This window comes from Canis lupus, chromosome 30 (assembly GCF_003254725.2).
Source record: "Canis lupus dingo isolate Sandy chromosome 30, ASM325472v2, whole genome shotgun sequence".
In the NCBI taxonomy this organism is placed as follows: Eukaryota; Metazoa; Chordata; class Mammalia; order Carnivora; family Canidae; genus Canis; species Canis lupus.
This window is the reverse complement of record NC_064272.1, coordinates 28,191,842-28,205,709: the sequence shown is the minus strand read 5'-3', so window position 1 is coordinate 28,205,709 and position 13,868 is coordinate 28,191,842. Positions and strand designations below refer to the sequence as shown.

Here is a 13,868-nt window from a genome sequence, read left to right as displayed (position 1 = left end):
TCTGCTTTATAGGACCATCTGCTCAGGCCCTCTTCTGCATGGGCTCTTCCCCATGGAGTAAGGAGTCAAGGGGGGGCAGGGATAAGAAGTGCCTTCCAAATGAGACTCTGGGGGCCTGGGGCCCTAGGGCCCTGGGATTCTCTGTTGAAATGATCCCAAGACCTCCTCTAGGGCCTTTGATGAGCTTTTCCCCAGATCTGTCTTCCCAAAGGTGGGCAGTGTGTCTGATGTGCACACTTGGGACCCCAAGAGGTAGCCAAGGGGCGCTCTGTTGGGAGCACAAGAATGAAGTTTGGACGGGATCATCTTTACACAATACAAGGCCCTCTGTGGTGAAGAGCAGAACACAGTGTGCACAGAGCAGCAGCACGAGCTGCTGTGGGCCACAGAGCTCCCACTTAAATTCTTGTTTTAGCCCCTGCAAATGTAAGCATTGAGCCCACCCAAAGAACAGACGGGAAATTTTCAAAGAACATACAAGAGTCATGCAACCTGGGGGCCCAGGTGGCTCAGCCGGTTAAGCATCTGCCTTTGGCTCAGGTCATGATCCCAGGGTCCTGGGATCGAGTCCCACAGTCGGACTCCCTGCTCCACGGGGAGCCTGCTTCTCCCTTTCCCCCTCCCCTGCTTGTGCTCTCTCTCTCTCTTGCTCTCTCAAATAAATAAAATCTTAAAAAAAAAAAAAAAAAAAAAGAATCCTGCAACCAACACATTTACTGGAACTTGTGTTTTGGTACAGGACGAAAAGTATCCCTACTGCTTTACTAAAAGTGGACATAAGGCTTAATTTCTTTTTCATTGTAAAAAAAAAAAAAAAAAAAAAACAGATAAAATATTGATGATTCCAATAGCTGAGACCCATTTGTTTAAAAATGGCAATAACAGGCCCCAACATCTTTGTCACGATCAAGAGAGAATGCAGGCAGTATGTAGGGGAGGGAAGCACTGAATACACCCTCATATGATTGTTCTTTTAAACTCTTCCTCCAGCGGGTCCCTAAGATAACGTTCAAAGCTTTACCTTTTCCTTCATTTGTCTTATACTGTCTGCTGGGATATAGTTAATAAAAAACAGGTATTAAGATGTTTTTGAACGTCAAGTTAAGACGAGTTAATAATTGCTCTCCCGCAATAGGAGAGCCAACTGTAGTCCAGGATCAAAAGCAACTGTTTTTCTCCTTTTTGGAGCTGCCAGATTTCCCTTAGGGGATATGCGCCAGGTAAGTGTGGGGACAAGCTTGGAATGTGAATGATATCATCCACACAGCTTATGCCAGACCCCAGCTGGGGGCATCTCTCCAGTTTGATGAGGATGTGATTTAATCTGTCTTGTCTGAAAAGAAAGGAAGTACTGAAAACCCATGCTGGGGAACCATGCAATCTGCTTAACTATCACAGGCCGCAGCTGCCTCCAGTGGTCAGTGAAGCCGAGGGGCGTAGCTCAGGCCAGAACTCATGGTTGGGATCCCTACGCTCGTGTGGCTCTTTGCTGCTTCCACAGCGCTGCCACAGACATGATTTCACACCTCCCTCCAAGACAAGTGGAGCTTGTCCACACAGAGCACCCAGGGGTAGAGTCCTCAGCCTTCCCCCTCCCATGGGGAGAGCACCAGGAGGGAATGACATTGGCTCTGGGGGTTGAGCAGAGCACCCCGTGCTAAGTAGCCCGTCAGGGGCCTCTGAGACTTGGCTGTGCCATGTGCTGCAAGCCCCCTAACCAGTGTGGAAGCCGCGATGCCTTTGGGGAAAAGCCCCACCTCAGCCCCTGGGTGCAGCCCAGCTAATTGGAAGGTTGTTGTACTTGTGTCCATGGATTTGGTTTTGTCTCCCCTCTGCCTGCCCTGGAGGAACAGTGGCTACTAACATGGGCGGGCACTGGGATACCCACATTTTGACCCACCCAAGATGTCTGAAAGGAATCTCTGGTCTAGAGACTTGGTTGGAGGCCATGGCCCTGGGTATGTAGTATGATCTGAGGGCTTGGGGCCAGATGTTCAGCAACTTCATCATGGGTGTTGAACTCAGAATCGGCACAGAGGTAGGCAGCTGACGAAATCAACCCAAATTATTGTGACAACCATTTATGGAATGTCACCAGGCATTAAGTCCTCTATGTACATTATTCCATTTAATCCTTGCAATAGCTCGCGTTGGTTTTATTAGTCCCACTTCACGTGGAGACTGAGGTTTAGTGGGGTGAAGAAGTTTCCCAAAGGCATGCAGTTGGAAGCGGTGGAACCAAGGGCTATCAAAAGTCTGCTATTAAAAAAAAAAAAAAAAAAAAAAAAAAGTCTGCTTATTGAAAGTCAGAAGTGGAACCCTTGTCTCAGAGGGAGCTCCCAGGCCACTGTCTAGGGAGCCTTATTTCACATCTGGGATTTGCATACTTGCAAACACTACTACCAAAGATTCCACAGAACTCAGGAACCAAGGACTAGGTGCTTTCTCAAAGGACGACACACTCCTCCTCCATAGTTCTGCTTCAGGCTGCCCAGTTTTCCTGGTAGACAAGGAAAGACACCATGGATGCCTCTTTCCCAGTTGGGTGGTTTTTAATCCTCTTGCAGGACAGAGGGAACACATCCTCAAGGGTGCTGGGGTGGGCGCAGGAGGAATGTAAACCTGGTGATCCAATGCCCAGGACTGATGCCGGGTGCTGGGCTGGGTCAGGTGGACAGAGCTCAAATCTAGTAGCATGAGCCATGCCGTGCCCTGTGAGTGGTGGGATGGCCCCTGGGAGGCCAGGGCTCCGGAGGAGGGGAGACAGGTGGGCCGGAGCAAGGGAACCAGCAGGCCCCAGGTCCAAAAGATGGGAGGGAGCAGGAATTTGTTTGACTAGAGGTGACCGGGGCACATGGAGCTGGATGTTCTGGGTGCTGGGGCCATGGATTCATCAGAGTGCAAAGAGAGCATCCCAATTTTTCAGTCCTACGAGGCATTTTGTACAAATTAAACAAACTAAAACCCCCATAGGATTCAAAGCAAACTTTTGCACGTGTTGTCTCACTTTCCCTTCTAGCCTAACCTCCACCAGTCCTCTTTTTGGTCTACCCTACACCTCATTGAAAAAGTCTGTGTCGGGGTACCTGGGTGGCTCAGTCAGTTAAGTATTTGCCTTCAGGTCATGATACCAGGGTTCTGGGATGGGGCCCCACATCAGGCTCCCTGCTCAGTGGGGAGCCTGCTTCTCCCTCTCCCTGCCACTCTTACTGCTTGTGCTGTCAAATAAATAAATAGAATTCTTAAAAAAAAAAGGTCTTCCCTCTACCTCTGCACCTGCCTGAGCCATTTGTTCTCCCCAAAGGGCCCATTCACCAGCTCTCTGCCTGCAGAATCCTGTTCACCTGACCTGAGCAGGAAGTCACTACAAGGTACAACCAGGAAGGATATGGAAACATAGTTATTACAGAAATGTGAATTAAAACAACAATGAAGCACTGTGGCATAGCTATGAAACGAGCAGATTAAAAAAAAAAAACAAAAATCAAAAACAAAAACAAAAAAATCACCTAGTGGGGATCCCTGGGTGGCGCAGTGGTTTGGCGCCTGCCTTTGGCCCAGGGCGCGATCCTGGAGACCCGGGATCGAATCCCACATTGGGCTCCCGGTGCATGGAGCCTGCTTCTCCCTCTGCCTGTGTCTCTGCGCCTCTCTCTCTGTGACTATCATAAATAAATAAAAATTTTAAAAAAATCATCCAATGCTGACATATTGGTGAAACAGATTGCTGGTGACATTGTTAATGGGTCCAACTTTTTTGGGGTGTAGAAGGGGACAACAGAGCAATATATTTCAAGAGATAGAAATATTCATGCTCTTTGACCTCCACCAATCCTACTTTGCAAACCTAAGCTAAAGAAAATGATGCTAAAGAAGAAAAAAAGCCACATGCATAAAGATATCCTTTACATCATAAATTGTAACTATGAAAAAACTGGAAATAGCCCAATTATCCTACAGTGGGGGATGGGAAAGGAAATTATATTCACTAACAGATGGAAATTATGATGGAAACTATTTAGCAAAAGAAAATGCTTATAACTTGATGCTCAGGAGAGTACAAAACTGTACTGCGAATATACTGTAAAAATCACAAAAATGTTTGAAGTAAGGATTTATAAGGGAACACAGAAAGGAAAATCACTACTTTTTAGGGCATTATTTTTATTAGAGTGTTGTTGATCTGAAAATCTAGAGAAAATGCTACCCTTCCTTCAAAACCCCTGGTTTACCTTCTTCCTACCTGGTGGTGGTCCTCGAGTGTAACTATATCCTAGATTTAGCTCCTTCTGGACCAGAAACTCTCCAAGAGCAAGAACTGTGTTTTACTTTTCTTTGTCTCACCTGAGTGCTTGTATTTGCCTGGCACATAGTAAATGTGCAATAAATATGTTTTAAAGTTAATTCAAGGATTCTATTATGCTTAAAGGTAAAACTCAACAGATCATTTTCTCTACTCTCCTGTCTCCTGGCAAACGGCACACAACTCAGAGAAATTATATTATTTTTAAAGGCTTTGTGGGAAGGAAAATCCACCATTAAAAGAGTTAGCATATTATATCTGGAGTGACACCAATGCAGAAATGCAGGCAACATTTGGAAATCTGAGGCTCTCAAGAAGTATTTACCTTTGCCTCTTTCTTTAAAAAAAGCTGGGGGGGGGGGAGCGGGTTACGGGGAGGGGAAGGGCAGAGGGAGAGCAAGAATCTCAAGCAGGCTATATCACCAGCTCCGAGCCTGAGGAGGGGATGGATTTCAAGACCCTGAGATCATGACCTGGCTTAACTGATAGAGCCACCCAGGTGCACCTACCTTTGCCTCTTAAGACAACAAGATGTTTAACAATTGAAGTCATGCTGAGATTTGCACCTCTGGGCCCACTGGATCCCGGCCAGAGGAAGTCTAAGTTATTTTTTAATTTATTTTTTAAAGATTTTATTTATTTATTCATGAGAGACAGAGGCAGAGACACAGGCAGAGGGAGAAGCAGGCTCCATGCAGGGAGCCTGACGTGGGACTCGATCCCAGGACCCCGGGACCAGGCCCCGGACTGAAGGCCGCGCCAAACCGCTGAGCCACCGGGGCTGCCCCAGTTTAAGTTATTTAAACAGGGTTTACTGCATGCCTGACCCACAATGCACATCACCTTAGGCTCCCATTTTACAGATAAAAACTTGACATTCAGGGACACCTGAGTGGCTCAGTGGTTGAGCGTCTGTCTGCCTTCAGCTCAGGGCGTGATCCCAGGGGCCTGGGATCGAGTCTCGCATCAGGCTCCCCGCAGGGAGGAGTCTGCTTCTCCCTCTGCCTATGTCTCTGCCTCTCTCTCTGTGTCCCTCATGAATAAATAAATAAAATCTTTAAAAAATAAAAAAATAAAAACTTGACATTCAGAGGTATTCTATTACTCACCCAAGTTCAAACGGCTAGTGAGGGGCGAGGCAGGACTCCACAGCCACCAACAGGCCTTAACTAACTTCTCTTTTTGGGGTGCCTTGCAACCTGCTCGAAACAGCCCCATCTTGGCTGTTGGTCCTGGTGGGTGATGTCTCAGGGTCTTCCTTTTGCTTCCCTTTCTCTTTTTTCTCATTTTTAGAAGGCCAGCTAATGTTTTGCAGGATCATTGCAGGAAGGAAGCGAGCAGATTCTTGAGGGAGCAGGGCTTGCCCTTTCTGGCGCCTCCAAGTCAGACCATTTGCACCTGCCTTACGCACCTGCCTTACTCTAACTTGTTTTCAGCCTGGCTCCAGGCCCCTGATTCTGCTCCATACTCTGTGAATTGCTGGGGTCATTGGTCATTTCTCCTCAAGAAAATCACCTACTTCCTTCTACCAGTGACTTTTCCTGATGCCTGAGTGTGTCCATCATTTCCAGGACACTTTTTCTTTCACTGACTACAGTCTTACAGACTGAGAAGACGGTTTGGAGATGAAAACAGGAGCCATTCCAGAACGGTTTTTCCCCCAAATTAATTTTCTTTTTCCCCTGGAAGTACCAATGTAACAATCCCATGTAACAAATACTCAGCTGCACTCAGGTGGAGACAGAACCCTTGCACCTGCTGTCCTGCTGGAGCTGTCTTCCCCTTGCTCACACTCCTCTTAGCTTTATTTTGTGCCCTTCAAATTGTCTTCCTAAAATGCAGATTTCCACAGGAACTAAAAACGAGTGTAGCAAATAGATGGAGCTTGGTAAGTTCCAAACTATGAAATCCCACCCGTTCTCATTGTCTGAGGCTTACGTAGTTAAATATTAAGTGGTAGCAGATGCTCCTGCCAGGGACTCAATTTGCAGGCCTGAATTTCATCATTCTTGCTTAAAAAGACACTCTTTTATTTTTCCATTAAAAAAAAGAATATTATTTTTTAAAAAATTATCTAGGTTTAAATAGAATTAAAACTTCTTCATTTGGATGGTTCAATGGTAGATGCTTTTTCTTTTAACCAGTTAAGGGAAATGGTGGAAATTCAGATTACACTTTCCAGGTTCGCCCTGTATCATGTGTACTTCAAATGAGCAAATGAATATTTTAATACATGTGTGGTGAATGAAATCCAGCCATAGATTCTTTGCAGCTCCTCCCACCAAGAGGCAGAGTCTATTTTCCTATCTTTTCATGAGGGCAGTGACCTGCTTTGGCCAATATTAGGTGGCTAAGCTGGCATCCCAGGAGTTCAGGGCCTAGACCTCAAAAGGAGTTACAGCTTCTGCCTTTGTCACTCAGAATGCCCTTGGACTGCCACAAAAAGAAGCTAGTCTGCCCTACTGGAGGGTGAGAGGCCACCTGGAGGACAGCCCAGAACTGCTGCCAGACGTCAGTGAGGCTTTTTGGACCTTCCAGTTCAATTGAGCTCCAGATGGAAGCAGCTGCTTGCATAAGCCCAGGTGAGACCAGTAAAACCCAACCAGCCCACAAAATTAGGAGAAATAAATTATTTTGTTTGAAGTCATTAGGTCCTGGGAGTGGTTTGTTATGTAGCATTTGATAAGTGAAACATTGTGGCATCCCCAAGTCACTGTGAGTGTGTATATATAATCCACATACCTGTATTTTAAAGGAAAAGTAGTTTAAAGGCAATCCTTCCTTTGGAAGTTCCCCATATTAGCAATGGGCTTCTTAGGGAATAAATAGAGCATAACCTAGGAATTTGCACTAACAATATTAAGCAACCAAAACACATATACACCAAAAATACATGCTGCCTCTACCAGCATCTCACTAGTCTGTGAAAAGTATGCATTTTAAGCACTTATATTATGAAATATTTCTGGTCCAGACAAAGGACAGAAAATAAATACCAAACAATGCATAACGCCACCTAGCTAAAGAAAGACTATTAGGGGCACTTCCCAGTCACATTCTCCTTCCGCTCTCCCTAGAGGCGAAAGCATCCCTAATTGGTATTTATCATTCCCATGCATGCCTATATGTAATATATTGCTTTGCAGTTTTACAATTTTATGTACAGCCAATTATCTGTAGGCATCTACAACAATGTCAGGTTCTTGAGCTTTATCCACGTTGGTGCAGGTGGAAAAACACTGGACTCTACTCTTGGGAAAGTATAAGGCGTTCACCCAATGGGAGCCAAGCATGGGAATTGGGACCCCCCTCCCGAAGGGGACAGTGGAATCATTATGTCCTATTTCACACTCCGTGGGACACAAAGTCACCTGCTTTTTTCCCTCTGTCTCCCCTCCTCCCCCTTCCTCTAGGATAAGTATGTTAAGTGCACGTACACCAAGTGATTCTAACTGAATATCAGATGAATGCAAAGCAGAAGGCAGGGTCTATACTCTTGTCCAACAGATATGTAATGTGAACCAGATGTCATTTTAAATCTTCTAGTAGCCACATTTTAAAAAGTAAAAACACATCCATAAATTTTATTTTTTTCATCCATAAATTTTAGTAGTACACTAAATAATATCTGATATAGCTAAAATGTTATTTCAATATGCAATCAGCATGAAAATTATTAAGTACTTTTTCATACCAACTACAAATTCTGATGTATATTTTACAGTTACAGCACATGTTAATTTATAGTAGCTGCATTTCAAGAGCTCAGTCGCTACATGTGGCTAATTGCTACTTTTATTTTTATTTATTTTAAGATTATTTATTTATTTATTCATAGAGACACACAGAGAGAGGCAGAGACACAGGCAGAGGGAGAGGGAGAAGCAGGCTCCATGCAGGGAGCCCGACATGGGACTCAATCCCGAGTCTCCAGGATCACACTCCGGGGTGCAGGCAGCACTAAACCGCTGAGCCAGCGGGGCTGCCCTAGTTGCTACTTTTATTAGCACAGATGTATATTTAAAATCTGACCCAGGGGCACCTGGGTGGCTCAGCCGGTTGAGCATCTAACTCTTAATTTCAGCTCAGGTCATGAACTCCGGGTCAAGAGATGGAGCTCAGAGCTGGATCCGCACTCAGCCGGGAGTCTGCTTGAGATTCTCTCTCCCTTTCCCTCTGCCCCTCCCCCTGCTCTCACACATGTGCACTCTCTCAAGAAATAAAATCTTTTAAAAAATAATAATAAATAAAATAAAATCTGGCATGAAAACACATGCTTGAGTAATCCTCAGTGTCAATCCTCATATTAATGAATGGATACTGTGAAGGTGTTCACATCTTTCCATGAGGCTAGAGGAAGTCTTTGCACAGGGGGCTTCAGGGATGCTGGGATGGTGCAGGCGAAGCAGCGCCAAGTAGTTTGGGAGGCCTGGTGGGAGGCTGCAGCACTGTACTCCCCTCACATAATCTTAAAGGTGAAGGTGACTTGACCTCCTAACCTTTTGGGGCCTCAGTGTCCTGCTCCATAAAATGGAGGATGGACTGGGAGTGTTTTAAGGCTTTTGCAGCATGATGATCCTGAGTTTTCCAATTCCCACGGCCTGTCTGCCTTGGGATAAGGACCATGATGGTCCTGTGCCAAAGGGATAGGCTATTTGTCTTTCCAACACAGAGCAGCATGAGAAAGGGACTCCTGAGTGTCCCAGGGAGCCAACACATAAACCTCTGTTCCTTTAGGAAGACCATGATTCCGCCCGAGGCCAGGCTGGCACCACAGAAGTCCTCAGTCAGAAAGAACCACAAACCATCCCCTGGGTGGCATGGTCCAGGCGGCACTTTATTTAGAGGGATCCACAGAGATGCTACAGTTTGGTTTGGGCATATGATTATATGGTTTTGATGTGAATTGGCTTATGGGAAGTCAAAAGTACTGGCTGCAAAAGTACTGGCTCACATCACATTTACTGTGCCCTGCCTCAGTTTCCCTTTTTCTCAAATTGGCAGTAGAGCTGTTACTTATATTACAGGCATGCTGGTTCTTTCCTGGTCCCCAAATCCCTCTTTAAAGAAATATAAGTCTTGGGGCACCTGGGTGGCTCAGTCAACTAAGTGCCCGACTCTTGGTTTCTGTTCAGGTCATGATCTCTGGTCATGAGATCCAGCCCCACATGGGGTGCCCTGCTCAGTGGGGAGTCTCCTGGAGATTCTCTCTCTCCCTCTCCCTCTGCTCTTCCAATCCCTTCAACTTGTGCATGTGCACTCTCTCTCTCAATCAATAAGAAATACAAGTCTTTACATAAATCCTACCTAAATTCAAGTTTTGAGTAACTTTGGGCTGAAGCCAGATGTGAAGTCAGGGGAGATCGCAAGCTTCATCCTTTTTTCCTTGAAATCCGGTGGTTCTAAGGAGGACAGGTGGCCATACCGAGCTGGGGGAGTGGAGGAAAAGGAAGAAAGATGGTCACTTTCACTTTGTTCATCAAGCCCTTAGGGACAGTGAAGTGGGAATCCAAGCTGTTAGCATTTTCCAAGGTCCCTTTTGAGGGGGGTGCTAAAGGGACAGACCCTGTCATTCCTCTCTGATTAGGGGTGGGAAGGAAAAGGAAGGCTTCATTTCTAAATTAAATTTAAATTTAATTTAAATGTAAATTTCTATCAACAGTCAAGAGGGCCACTGGTTAGTGCATTCTGATTCTGGGCAAATTGTCATTAGACATAAATCTAAAGTTAATGCGGTGATACCTCTCTCTTCCCCTTCCCTATCTCTTTAAAGAGATGCATCACCACTCAAATGTTGCAGTCTCATTCAGAAATTACCTTCTCTCCAAGAGCTCATTCTTCCTGGAAAGTCTTTGGTTTGATCCTCTCAGGGTTGTGACATTTATTTTCAGATACGATTTTACATTTCAAATGTAATTTAGAATGTAATTTAAAAAGTTATACATGGAGACAAATACATACACAGATACATATATACACATGCATAAAAATCTGGTAAAAAAATCTGGTAAAAATATTATAAAAGAGTATTCAACAAAAATTTGTGTATTATTTCAAAGCTGTTCTATGCATAAAAAGTTTTTTTTTTTTATTTTTTTTCAGGGCACCTGGCTGGCTCAGTTGGTAGAGCGTGAGATCCTTGATCTCAGAATTATGAGTTCAAGCCCCACACTGGGTATAGAGATCACTTAAAACTAAAATCTTGGGACACCTGGGTGGCTCAGTGGTTGAGCACCTGCCTTTGGCCCAGGGTGTGATCCTGGAGTCCCAGGATTGAGTCCCACATCGGGCTCCCTGTGTGGAACCTACTTATCTCTCTACTTCTCTCTCTGTGTGTCTCTCATGAGTAAATAAATAAAATCTTAAAAAAAATAAAATCTTACAAAAATTTTTTTCAGGCAAAAAGATATACTATTTAATTTTAAAGCTACTTTAACTCAAGACAGTAGAAAGGCAGAAACCTGTGGATTTAAAAAGCAGAACAAAAAAAAAAAAAAAGCTTGGGCTATAATTGTTTTAAATGATGTGTTGATGTGTTGAGTTTAAAAATATTTTGATGTGTTCCAATGCATGGAAAACAAGATGCTGTGAATCATTGACTGTCCTGAATAAACTGTCCAACATGATTATATATTTTTGTGTTCACTTGGCAAGGTCACTTTGATGAGTTTACATAATAATATACAGAAAACAGAAAGCTACCAAATAAACTAGGGAGGGAGGGAGGGGCAGGAGCAGAATCACCACTTAGAGAAGAGGTGGTGACAAGTAAAAAGAGACAAGACAGGTAGATAACGAAGCTCCAGGCTGGGGCTTTCCTGTAGAGTTTTCTGCAATGATGGAGATCACATTCTGCGCTGAATGCAGCGGCCACTAGTGCCACTGAGCACCTGAAATGTGACGTACTCAATTTTTCATTTCATTTAGTTTTAATTCATTTGAATTTATTTTTTTATTATTATTTTTAATTCATTTGAATTTAAATAGTCACATGGGTTGGCTATTTTGGCTACCGACAAATAGAAGCAAAGGAAAGAGATGGGAAGAATAAACACAAATTTTGATACACCACTAGGTGTCACCATTAACCAAAATGAGTTATTTATTATTACTATTATTATTTTTAACCTGCAACATTAGGTCAAAGTTCTTTTTTTCTCTGAATCTCTATCTGATGTACACAATTTATTTGGTCGTTTTCTCACTTTTTCGCACCAAAGCAAAGTGGTTTGTGCTGTGGGACCCCACTAACCAGGGATACTCATTCTAATTTGATTAATTTTTCTTTCCAGTTAAAACTGTGCTAAATGCCACACACACGATGTGTATGTGTGCACACATGCTCACTCACTTGCTTGCTCATTCATTCACTAAACACTCACTATGTGTCAGGCCGGGGCCTCATGTACAGCTGTGTATGTTGTGTACTGTGCAACCTGGGGGCACTATTCACATTGACCTCGATGTGAATGGTGCTCCCTCAAGATGTTCAGCTCAGTGGCTCTGCAAGAGTCTGTTTTGTACCATGGGGACAAAAACATGATTCTTGCTTTTTCCTTCCTTAATGTTTTCTCTCTTAGGATAGATTGTTAGTTCTCAGGATAGATTATTAATCTAAAATCTTCTTTGTGTTAAAAATAGACCTGCCCTACGACCCAGCAATTGCACTGTTGGGGATTTACCCCAAAGATTCAGATGCAATGAAACGCCGGGACACCTGCACCCTGATGTTTATAGCAGCAATGTCCACAATAGCCAAACTGTGGAAGGAGCCTCGGTGTCCATCGAAAGATGAATGGATAAAGAAGATGTGGTTTATGTATACAATGGAATATTCCTCAGCCATTAGAAATGACAAATACCCACCATTTGCTTCAACGTGGATAGAACTGGAGGGTATTATGCTGAGTGAAATAAGTCAATCGGAGAAGGACAAACATTATATGTTCTCATTCATTGGGGAATATAAATAATAGTGAAAGGGAATATAAGGGAAGGGAGAAGAAATGTGTGGGAAATATCAGAAAGGGAGACAGAACATGAAGACTCCTAACTCTGGGAAACGAACTAGGGGTGGTGGAAGGGGAGGAGGGCAGGGGGTGGGGGTGAATGGGTGACAGGCACTGAGGGGGGCACTTGTACAGGATGAGCACTGGGTGTTATTCTGTATGTTGGTAAATTGAACACCAATAAAAAATAAATGTATTAAAAATAAATAAATAATAAAAAATAAAAAAATTGGACATAACCAGTAAAAATAAATAAATAAAAAATAAAATAAATAAAATCTTCTTTGTAACTAGAAATGTCTGTGCCCTATATAAAATTTGAGAGATATACATACCACATGCAACTTTCACCTTCTATGCTCATAAGAATTAAGCTTTCATTCCCTTTCAGGAAAGTAATACTCTGTACTGAGCATATTATGAATAAAGCGATGTACTAAGCCAACTAGAAAAATAAAGTTATGGCCTTTGCTCTTGAGGAATTCAAGAAGAGGCTTGATCTTACCTAAGATACCTAAGTTTTGCATATCTCAACCTGAGCATTGACTAGAAAAGGAGCAACAGCAATCAAACATGAGCCTGGGGACGGAGACCTCTAGAGTCTAACCTGAATAGGCTTTCTTGGGGAATGTATTAGTTAGGTCTTGCTGTGTCACAAGCCACTGGCTTCAAACAACAAACATTTATTATTTCTCATGATTCTGTGAGTCATTTGGACACATTCTGATCTAGCTGATGTATAGATCTCTGAGGTCAGTAGGTGGCTCCTCCGGGGTTGGCTGGCCTCACTCACCTACCTGGAGATTGATAGGCTTGTTTGTTGAGGAGGACTCTGCTGGGATGGCTTGTCTCTGCTCCATATGCTGTCTCAACCTCAAGCCCAGGCTTTGCACGGCGATCTCATCACGGCGTTCTTGGGGTGCCAAAGGGCATATGGGAGGGCAAGCTTCAACATGCAATCACTTTAAAACTTCTGCTGGGTCATATTTGCTCTTGTCTCTGGCTAAAGCAAGTTACATGGCCACACCTGGAGTCAGTGTGAAAGGTATCACCCAACGGTGTGGATTCAGGGAGGTGTGAACCAATTGAGGGCCACTGCTGCAACAATCTATGAAAGAAAATTAACTTAATTAATTCCTTATCTCAGTTTTTATAGCATAATGATATATTTTATAATATATGTAAATATAATACCAGTATCATAATTTTATATATAAAATATATAATAATGATGTATCTCTCAGCTTTTATATAGAGATAGATAATAATACCTTCTTTATCTGTTGCCCAGACATGCAAAAAGAATAAACACACAGACAAAACTGCTATGTATCACTCAAAGAAAAGCAACAATATAAACGTTACTAATTTTACTTTGGTTTCTTCATTTACCTTTCCCACGTCTCCTCTACAACATGACAAATCTCTCCCATTTACTGGAAATTTCTATTGAAAGCAAAGGTAGTATTTCAAAAGAAATTTCCACTTATCTTACAATCTTTACCTGTAAATAGGTTCACCTCAAGAGCTGTGTGTAGTGTACGAAACAAGTAGAA

The 13,868-nt window shown here is 43.3% G+C and overlaps 2 long non-coding RNA genes across 4 annotated transcripts in view; one reads left to right on the top strand and one right to left on the bottom strand.

The window, feature by feature from the left end:
- The first annotated feature begins 895 nt into the window (after positions 1-895).
- LOC112675798 (uncharacterized) lies at positions 896-10,957 on the top strand. The gene is made up of 3 exons (XR_007407274.1): positions 896-1,220; positions 6,725-6,885; positions 10,406-10,957. It is a non-coding gene; the product is annotated as an uncharacterized LOC112675798 (long non-coding RNA).
- LOC112675797 (uncharacterized) overlaps positions 7,482-13,868 on the bottom strand; it is a 22,126-nt gene continuing 15,739 nt past the window's right edge. For 2 of the 3 annotated variants that reach the window (XR_003146071.3, XR_004810665.2), the window contains exons 3-4: positions 13,110-13,420; positions 7,482-9,732 (exon numbers count right to left, since the gene is read on the bottom strand). This is a non-coding gene — a long non-coding RNA (uncharacterized LOC112675797). The remainder of the gene's footprint in view (positions 9,733-13,109; positions 13,421-13,868) is intronic. The other variant, XR_003146072.3, reaches the window with a different exon arrangement.